This window comes from Cyprinus carpio, chromosome A20 (genome assembly GCF_018340385.1).
Source record: "Cyprinus carpio isolate SPL01 chromosome A20, ASM1834038v1, whole genome shotgun sequence".
NCBI lineage: Eukaryota > Metazoa > Chordata > Actinopteri > Cypriniformes > Cyprinidae > Cyprinus > Cyprinus carpio.
Window position 1 is genome coordinate 26,266,967 of NC_056591.1, and position 10,503 is coordinate 26,277,469.

The 10,503-nt window shown below is 32.4% G+C and overlaps 1 long non-coding RNA gene across 1 annotated transcript; it reads left to right on the forward strand.

Annotated features, from left to right (window-relative positions):
* The first annotated feature begins 4,040 nt into the window (after window positions 1-4,040).
* LOC122134301 lies at window positions 4,041-6,405 on the forward strand. The gene is made up of 4 exons (XR_006162823.1): window positions 4,041-4,185; window positions 4,274-4,403; window positions 4,771-4,884; window positions 6,311-6,405. It is a non-coding gene; the product is annotated as an uncharacterized LOC122134301 (long non-coding RNA).
* The last annotated feature ends 4,098 nt before the right edge of the window (window positions 6,406-10,503 follow it).

Genomic DNA, 10,503 nt, shown 5'->3' on the forward strand with positions numbered 1-10,503 from the left:
TGTTATAATTAACAAAAACTAAAACTATTTAAATATTTTTAAAACTGAAATAAAATAGAAATATTAGATGAAAACCTTCAACTAAACAAGAATCATAAAGGTTGCTTTGGCATCTAAATTAAATAAGTTTAAGTTAAAATACTAAAATAAAAATAAAATGGAAATAAAAATAAATTAATCTAGAAATATGTGTAAGAAAAACTACTAAAATGACAAAAGCACTACTAAAAATTGTATTAAAATCAACTGAAAATACAAAAATAAAAGCCAATTCAAAATGATGATAATAAACTTTATAGCTATATATAAATAATATGAAAACAGCACTGTTTTTTTAAAAAATGATGAATAAAAAAGATTGTTACATGAAAAATTTAAACTAAACAATAATTAGAAATGTTACATCAGTTAATATGCTAAAATTACTGACTAACTAAAACTAAAATTAAATGAAAGTATTTAATAATATTAAAACAAATCATAAAAATAAAGGAACATTACTAAAAACTAAATATTAGATGTTAAACTTTGAAATACCTTGGCATCAAAATGTAACAAGTTAAAATACTAACTGAAATAAAACTAAAACTGAAATGAATAAACTTTATAAATATAAAAAAATTGAACTGAATAAACTAAACTAAGAATCTGAAAATAAAAGCTAATTCAAAATTCATTTTTATTATATTTCACAGTGATATAAGAAAATATACAATCTATATGAATACTGGATATTAAAACATGGTTAAAAAAACAAAACAACAACAAAAATACAGTTAATCTGTCAGTCTCTTCGTGTGATTAAAATGAATCTTAGACAGATGTTCAGAGTTCTGTTCAGACGTCGTTATTGTTTCTTTGTGTTATTGTGATTAATTTTAGTCTTATGCTGCGTCTGAAGGGAAGCTCCAGGACGGAGCAGTGGCTGTAGGTCATGGGTGGAGGCTGCAGCTCCAGCATCAGGGACACACCACATGAAGAGGCTGATGAGACAACACGTAACGAGTCGATCGAGGCCGACTCAAGCATCATCTCATGTCTTAATGAACACACTGAGGACCTAGAGATACATTCTAGTGGATTTTGCATCGATGCAAAAAATCTTAATGATCCTAAAAATAAGTCATAAAATAGGTCAAAATAGATCATATAAAAATGTAGTGTTTATTTATTTATTTGACTTTGGGGTGAATGGTGTTCGTGAAGGGCTTTTGGGAGATTTAAAAACGTCTCTTCTGCTCACCAAAGCTGGATTTATTTGATTAAAAATACAGTAATATATATATATATATATATATATATATATATATATATATATATATACTATATATAAGTATATTATATATATATATATATTATTACTATTTAAAATAACTGTTTTCAGTTTGAACATATTTTAAAATGTAATTTATTCCTGTGATCAAAGCTGAATTTCCAGCATCATTACTCCAGTCTTCAGTGTCACATGATCCTTCAGAAATTATAATCAATTATTAATTATATTATAATATAACATTATATCATATTACAATATATATATTTTTTTTTTTTCAGAAAAAAACTCAACCGGTGTTGTTTATATTATGTATTATTTATATATTATTATGGTGCTTATTGATATTTTTAAAAATAGCATTTATTTATTTTTTCCAGTTTTCATTTAATTTTTTTTTTTGTTTAAGTTTTAGTAATGTTGTAATGTGCTTTTATCATTTTTATTAGTTTTAGCTTTTTTATATTTTATATTTCTATATAGCAATAATTTTATTGTTAACATTATTATATTACAGATGTCTTTAATACAAACCCAAAATATCTAGCCAATGAACTAGAAAAAAATAAATCAATTCAATAATTTTGAAAATTATAATTTTATATACAATTTTAATAGTATTTTATTATGTATTAAACATTCATATTTCATATGAAATTACATATAATTTTATATATTACTGTGTATTATATTACAGACGTCTTTAATAAGACAAAACCTACAATATCTAGCAAATGAACTAGAAAAAAAATCAATATTATTTTTAGTTCATTTAACATTGAATTAATATATTATTATATTAAAAATGTCTTTAATAAGACAAACCCCACAATATCGAGGTGATGAACTACAAAAAAAATTTAAATAATAATAATAATAATAATAAAATAGCAATCTAAAATACACAAACAACTTCATGAAATGTCTCATTCACATAAAAATAATATGTTGTCGTGTAAGTTGGAGGTTTTGGCACCGATGTATTTCTTTGTAGTTCCAGCAGGTGGCAGCACGAGCCTTTGCTACTCTCTCCATGACGCGCACACAAGACAGAAAGAGCAGGGAGAGTTTTATTTGTGTGTGAAGAGCACATATTTACTTCAGGGAGGCTAAACTCGTGCTGTGAGTCCACAAACACACGTCCTGAGCCTTCCTTCAACTCCCGTAACACATACACGGAACCTGTTTCAGTCATTATGGAAATACACTTTAATTCATTCATATTTGTAAATCGAGCACTGTGTTTATCCCGGTCTCAAACAAGCACTCGCTTTTTCAGGTTTACAGCTCCGTCTTTGGAATAATCTTGGACTGTAAATCAGCAGAACAAAGTTGTTTTGATCAGTATTTAACGGAAAACATGACTCGGCTAACATTCAGGACTGATGACTGTTCTTCTGCTGTGTGTCTGTGCGTGTCATTCTGCTCGTGACAGACGCGCGTTTGCCCCCAGCGGTCGGGCGTGGCACTGCACTACAACTGTGTGTGAAATAGTGGATACATTTGTTTCTAAAATCTAAAAAGAATGTTACAGCAATCGTACAGCAGGGATGTCGAAATAAATTCCTGGAGGACCGCAGCACTGCAGTTTTATTCCAACCCACACATACCATGTAGTTTTCAAATAAGCCTGAAGGACTTGATTAGTTGGAACAGGTGTGTTTAATTAGGGTTGAAGCTAAACTCTGCAGGGCCCCTGCTCGACATTTAAAAAAAAAAAAACATTTAAAAAACAAAAAATAAATAAAATAATAAAAAACAATGCTAGTACCATTGTTCCTGCCATATTTATTGTTTAGTTTGTTTATATTTATTATATTATATCATATACATTAAATTATTTTATTTTATATAATTATTATATATTTTTATTATATTTTTTAATTTAGTATTTTTTGTTTTATTAGTTTATTTTATTTTATTTTTATTTTGTGTATTTTTTTTTGTATTTTGTTGTCAATGTACAGTGCACTTCCAACAGAAAATCATCATATAGAGGGATAAAACTCCTAACAGTGTCAGCATGATGAAAATTAAACAAAAAAAAATAAATAAATCTGGGGGACAAAATCTAGTTTAAAATACATAAACTTTATCTTTATTTTTGATTTTTTTATTTTTTTTTTGAATGTTTTTTTTGTGTATAACACACACACATATATACACACAGTACATGTCAGTTATTTGTTCAGTTACATATATAATTTAATAAAAAAAAATGTCAGTAGTTTCAGAAATTTTGCACATAAAATGCTGTCTGTGAGCAATGATGCAAACAACATTTTGACCAATTGTTGATTGATTGCTTTTTAGGGATAAAACTCCTAACAGCACTAAGAAGATAAAATAAAATAATTAATTAATTAATTAATTAATTAATAAGGATAATAATAACAATATGTGTGTCTGTGTGTGTGTATCTATCTATCTATCTATCTATCTATCTATCTATCTATCTATCTATCTATATATATATATATATATATAAATATATATATATATATATATATAATATATATATAAAATTAAGTTGTTTTTTGTGTGTGTGTGTGTGTGTGTGTGTGTGTGTGTGTATATATATATATATATAATATATATATATATATATATAGGTATAAAGTTGTTTTTTTTAAATAAAGACAGAAAAATACAATATTTTACTTAATGATACTCAGAAATTTTAATAAACATTGAGCTAAAAATGTCACCTATTCCCACTTGTCCTCTAACAGTGAAAATATAATAAAACCGAGGATTATAATTTAGACCCACCGCACCTGACCAATCAGAATCAGCTCCGCGCCGACAGGCCCCGCCCACTCCAGCGCTCGTGCTGTTTACGCTCCGTCAGTCCCGTATGTGCGTGATTCACCTGCTCGAACGCTCCTGAAGATCCGCTGAAGTTTAACACGGTAAGATGGCGAGAGATCAGGAAATGAAATAGGTTGATTTATCGCTGTTTTCCCTTTAATGAACTCTTATTTCACGCTTGTTCGGTAGGGCCGGTCTGCAAGTGTTTTATTCCCGTCTGGATGAGTCAGTGTGTCTGTTCTGGACATTTAATCTGTAGCAATTGCACATGATCACTGCTGGAATGACACACACGAGCAGCCACACTCTTCATGAACAGGTATTGCATTATAACTTAAAAGTTCTCGAGTTGCATTCATAAATGTGTCTTTTGGAACTTTAAATTGAGAAACATTGTTACAGATCAAACAACTGAAAGAGTGATTCTAACAATATTCAGTTAGGTCTTTATTGTCATTCATTGCAAATGTTTATACAACGAAAGAGCAAATAGCATTAAAAGAGATGCAACAGTTTAACACTTTACATAAAAGAGCAATAAAAACATGGAATCTATTTAAAATTGTATATATTTAAAAGATTCATTTGAAATATTCGGAGCTGTTTAAAAAATGAAGGTTGTAATTTTTAGTAATAAATAAGCTGCATGTTTGTTTCATGGCGTTATTGCTCATACTGGGATGAAGTAGTAACACAGGAACTGGCGAGACAGGTGCAGAAGATCTTGATGATGGAGGAAAGTGCAGTGAATGAGTCTAATGTGAAAGTGGCGGTCCGGGTGCGACCCATGAACAGGAGAGGTGAGTGTGAACCGCAGCCACCGTCACATTACGTGTTTAATGTTTAGAAGCTGTGTGTTCGATTCTGGTCTTTATCTGCGGCACTTATTTCTTTTATGATCCTCATTTATGAAAGCAGACCTTCCCCTTCTGTGGGTCAGTGACTGCTGAGAGTGTCAGGATGATGAAAATAAAAATATCTGGGGGACAAAATCTAGTTTAAAATACATAAACTTTATCTTTATGCTGCATTTACATTATTTTTGAAAATGTTTATTCTGTATAACACACACACACACACACACATACAGTGTTTTTTTTTAAAAGTACACGACAAAAAGTTTGGAAACATTTACTATTTTTAATGTTTTTGAAAGAAGTGTCTTCTGCTGATCAAGCCTGCATTTATTTGATCAAAAAATACAGAAATAAATGTAATATTGTGGATATATTATTACAATTTAAAATAATTGTTTTAAATTTATTATACTTTAATTATCATTTATTTCTGTGATGCAAAGCTGAATTTTTAGGATCATTATCACATGATCCTTTAGAAATCATTCTAATATGATGATTCTTATCAAAGGTTGGAAACAGTTCTGCTGCTTAATATTTTTTCAGAACATGTGCTACTTTTTTAGGATACTTTGATGAATAAAAAGTAAAAAAAAAAAAAAAAAGCTATGTTTTTTTATTTAAAATATAAATATTTTGTAATAACAATATACACTACTGGTCAGTAATTTGGGGTCGGTATTTTTTTTTCTTTCTTTCTTTTTAAATAAAAACAATACTTTTATTCAGCAAGGATGTGTTAAATTGATAAAAAGTGATAGTAAAGAGAATATATAATTATTATAATATATATTATTAGATTTTTATTTTTTTTATTTTGAATAAATGCAGTTCTTTTTAACCTTTTATTCATCAAATATATTAGACAGGCAGAACTGTTTCCCAACACTCATAATAAATCAGAATATTAGAATGATTTCTAAATGATCATGTGATAGACTGGATGTTACTGTTACATGTGACACTGAAGGCTGGAGTAATGATGCTGAAAATTCAGCTTTTGCATCACAGGAATAAATTATTTTTTAAAAGTATATTCAAATAGAAAACTATTATTTTAAGTTGTAATAATATTTCACAATATTACTGTTTTGTTCTTTTTTTTCTGTATTTTTGATCAAATAAATGCAGGCTTGATGAGCAGAAGAGACTTCTTTCAAAAACATTAAAAATAGTAATGTTTCCAAACTTTTGGTCTGTACTAATATATATATATATATTTACACAGTACATGTAAGTTTAATTACATATATAATCTAATAATAAAAAAAGATGTCAGTAGTTTCAGAAATATTGCATGTAAAATGCTGTCTGTGAGCAATGATGCCAACAACATTTTGACCAATTTTTGATTGATTGCTTTTTATAGAACGAGACTTAAAGACAAAATGTGTTGTGGACATGGAAGGAAATCAGACCATCCTGTACCCGGCCAATGGAAACCTGGGAAAGGGCGACAGCAGGTAAACTGGGGGGTTATGTGGGTGTGTTATTGTATTTGACTAACACTCAGTACAGAGATATTTGAATATGTAGAGTCATCGAATAAAATGCAAAAAATACATCTGTATAGCTGTCTTGACAAGCCTCAAACTGCTGGAGTAATAATCTGAAGAATGTTAGTGCTGTTTGTCTTTGCAGCACAGTGCTGGGGTGTTCTGAGCAGTTTCTAGTTGATATTTATCGCTCACTAGGTGAAATCATAATGAGTCTGATCACTTAATAAAGTAGGAAAGAAACAGAATCTGCATCTGACTGCCTGTTTTAGTTTGACTCTCTCTCGAGTTGACATTTTCTTTCTTTCTCTACATTCCTCTTCTCATTTGACCTTCAGTGTCCATAGAAACGAGTGAAGGTTCATTGGTGGGTCAAAGGTAACCCTGGATACTCGTGCTAAAAACCCAAAAAACTAAATTACTCGTGTCTCATTGGGTCTTTTCAGGCAACTTAAAATACAAAGCTGCACAAATGGGTGCTGTCCTCTTGCCAAGCACCGCATAGCTTTACAAAAGATATCTGATTAACTTCCTGTGAATACAACTACTGTAGGATTTTAAAAAAGAGAGATACACTCACAGTTTACAATAAAGACATCTTGGAGTTTGAAAGTTAAATGTGCCTTGCATATTCCATAGGAGCTGCTAAAACTTTATGAGTGGTTTCTGATATGTTTTTTTTTTATGTGGTTGTAAAAGTGTTGTGGTTGGTTGCTAGGGTGTTGCCAGGCAAATGTTAAGGTGTTCTGAGTGGATTCTAGGGCATTATGTGGTTGTAAAAGTGTTGTGGTTGGTTGCTAGAGTGTTGCTAGGCGGTTGCTGAGATTTTCAGAATGTTTTCTAGGACATTATGTGATTGTTAAGATGTTCCAGGCAGTTGCTAGGATGTGGCTATGCAGTTGAGTGGTTTTTAGGGCATTGTTTGATTGTTAAGGTGTTCTAGGTGGTTGCTAGGGTGTTGCTAAGCAACTGCTAATGATCTGGGTGGCCTGCAGGGCATTGTGTGGTTGTTAAAGCATTTTTTATATTTTTTTTAGATAGTTGATAAGGTGTTCTGCGTGGTTAATGTGACATTATATGGTTGTCAGAGCGTTCTGGGTGGTTGCTGTGGTGTTCCTAAGCAGTTGCTAACATATTCTGGGTTATTTCTAGGGCATTTTGTGGTTGTCACTGTATTCTGTTAGGCAGTTGCTAATGTCCTGGGTGGTTTCTAAGGCATTATGTGGTTGTCAAGTGTTCTGGTGGTTGTTATTGTGTTGCTAAGCAGTTGCTAATATTTAATATTTTCTGAGTGGTTTCTGTGGCATCATGTGGTTGTCGAGGTGGTCTGGGTGGTTCCTAAGGTGTTGCTAAGCAATTGCCAATGTTCTGTTGGTTTCTAAGGTATTATGCGGTTGTCTGGGTGGTTGCTAAGGTGTTGCTAAGCAATTGTTAATGTTCTGTTGGTTTCTGGGTGGTTGCTAAGGTGTTGCTAAGTAATTGCCAATGTTCTGTTGTTTTCTGGGTGGTTGCTAAGGTGTTGCTAAGCAATTGTTAATGTTCTGTTGGTTTCTAAGGCATTATGCGGTTGTCTGGGGGGTTGCTAAGGTGTTGCTAAGCAATTGTTAATGTTCTGTTGGTTTCTAAGGAATTATGCGGTTGTCTGGGTGGTTTAAGGTGTTGCTAAGCAATTGCCAATGTTCTGTTGGTTTCTAAGGAATTATGCGGTTGTCCGGGTGGTTGCTAAGGAGTTGCTAAGCAATTGCCAATGTTCTGTTGGTTTCTAAGGCATTATGCGGTTGTCTGGGTGGTTGCTAAGGGTGTTGCTAAGCAATTGCCAATGTTCTGTTGGTTTTTTCTAAGGCATTATGCGGTTGTCTGGGTGGTTGCTAAGGTGTTGCTAAGCAATTGCCAATGTTCTGTTGGTTTCTAAGGCATTATGCGGTTGTCTGGGTGGTTGCTAAGGTGTTGCTAAGCAATTGCCAATGTTCTGTTGGTTTCTAAGGCATTATGCGGTTGTCTGGGTGGTTGCTAAGGTGTTGCTAAGCAATTGCTAATGTTCTGGGTGGTTTAAGAAATGTGGTTGTCATGGGTGTAATGGGTTGTTATGGGCAGTTTCTAAGGTGTTGTGTTGTGGTTTCTTGGAGCTTGATAAGCAGTATTCCAGCCAATATAATAAATGTAAGGTGCCATGTGACATCTTTCATATACTTCAGACTGGTCACACATTAAAAACTGTGTTATTTTTGATAATGGTGCTGCTTTTTCATTGGGTGTAATAAAGCTTTTCCCAGTGTTTGTTTGTTTATAGCATTATAGCAAAGTCAATTTGAGACATTGATTTACTGTACAATGGGCTGGTGTTTTGATCCATGCATATGTTGCGTGCTGTAGTTCTTTACTCTTTTAACACAAAGAGGGTTTGTTGGTTTTGCAGCAGAGCGTTCATCAGTCAGCAGTGTTTCATATCACAGATGTCTGAAATCAGCTCTCGGTTTTGCGTTGGTGGTCTGTCAGCATGCACTAAACTGCACATGCATGTTCCATATATTAAAGACCAGCCGCTTGTCAGCCTGTGCTGGAGCATTTTTATCTCTCTTTCCTTCATTCCTTCTCTTTGTCTCCTCTTCCGTTCCTTCTTCTGGTCTCTGTACAAAGGGTGTGCCTGTTTTCCCCACAAGCCTTTCCCGGATATCTGGCCGTTTTCCAGGTGACCTTATGCAGGAATCTGCTCAGTCGTATCCAGCTTTTCTCAGTTTCAGACCGCTGAGCCGTCTCTGCTGTAACTTGCAGTGGTTTGCGGTGTTGGCGTGCAAACAGGTTTTACAGGCTTATGCAAGAAAGTTTACTCAAATTCCATAATAATCCCTCACAGCAAGTTTGTGTTTTCATTATGAAGTGCAAGTAGAGACCGCACACTCATGCAGATTCTGTTTGTCATCTAAATGATATCGGGATGGGTTTTAATTAAAGTAAAACATGAGATGAAGAGGTTCAAAGCAGATGGTTACATTGTGTAATTCTCGCTCAGGGTTATTGACTGAAATAAGGCAAACATTTCTGGAATGTTCCTGAAATGCTTCAGGACCGCGTGTCGTCCTCCCGTCATGCTCAGCGTGTGCTTAGGAAAATCAAGTTTGTCCTGATAATTGTTTTTAGAAAAAAACAACACAACTGTAGCTCACCTAGATTTCAGTTCCACAGCCGTAATACACACTGATGACATTAGTAGTGATTGCTGAAGGAAATATCATTGTGTGATTTGAACAAGCCTCTAATTATTAAATGCTGGTGCTTAAATCACTTGTTGTTGAGGAAAGGTCATCAGATGCACGATGTTCAGATTTTCAAGTAGATGATAAAATGGGTGAAAATATATACAATAAATGTATAAATACAAAAATTAAAGGGGCATAACCATTCAAAAGTTTGGGGTCTGTAAGATTTGTTGATGTTTTTGAAATAAGTCTCTTACAATCACCAAAGCTGCTTTTATTTGATCAAAAATACAGTAAAATCAGTAATACTGTGAAATATTATTAGAATTTAAAATAACTGTTTTTAAAATGTCATTTATTTCTGTGATACACAGCTGTATTTTCAGCATCATTACTCCAGTCTTCAGTGTCACATGATCTTCAGAAATCATTCTAATATTATGATTTGCTGCTCAAGAAACATTTGTTGAATTTTTGTGGAAACCATGATGCATAAATGCATGAAAGTTCAAAAGAACAGCATTTATTTGTGAGATTATAAATGATTTTACTGTCACTTTGGATCAATTTAATGTAATTGTTGAATAAAAGCATTCATTTCATATATATGATGTAATATTAATGTGTGTTTTTTTGCTTTTTGTTTTTTTCTTCTTGTGGTTTTTTGTGTGTGGGGGAAAAAAGAGGGTGTGTTTTTTTGTGTGTTTTTTGTGTTTTATTTTTGTGTGAAAATGTGTTTCAATCACTTTATCATGAATAATGATGCTTGACAGAAAAGTGTTTAACGTAACTGGATTTGTATGAAGTTATTAGTCATGTTGAACATGTAGACAGCTCATTTCAAGCTTATGACATGCATCTGTTACACA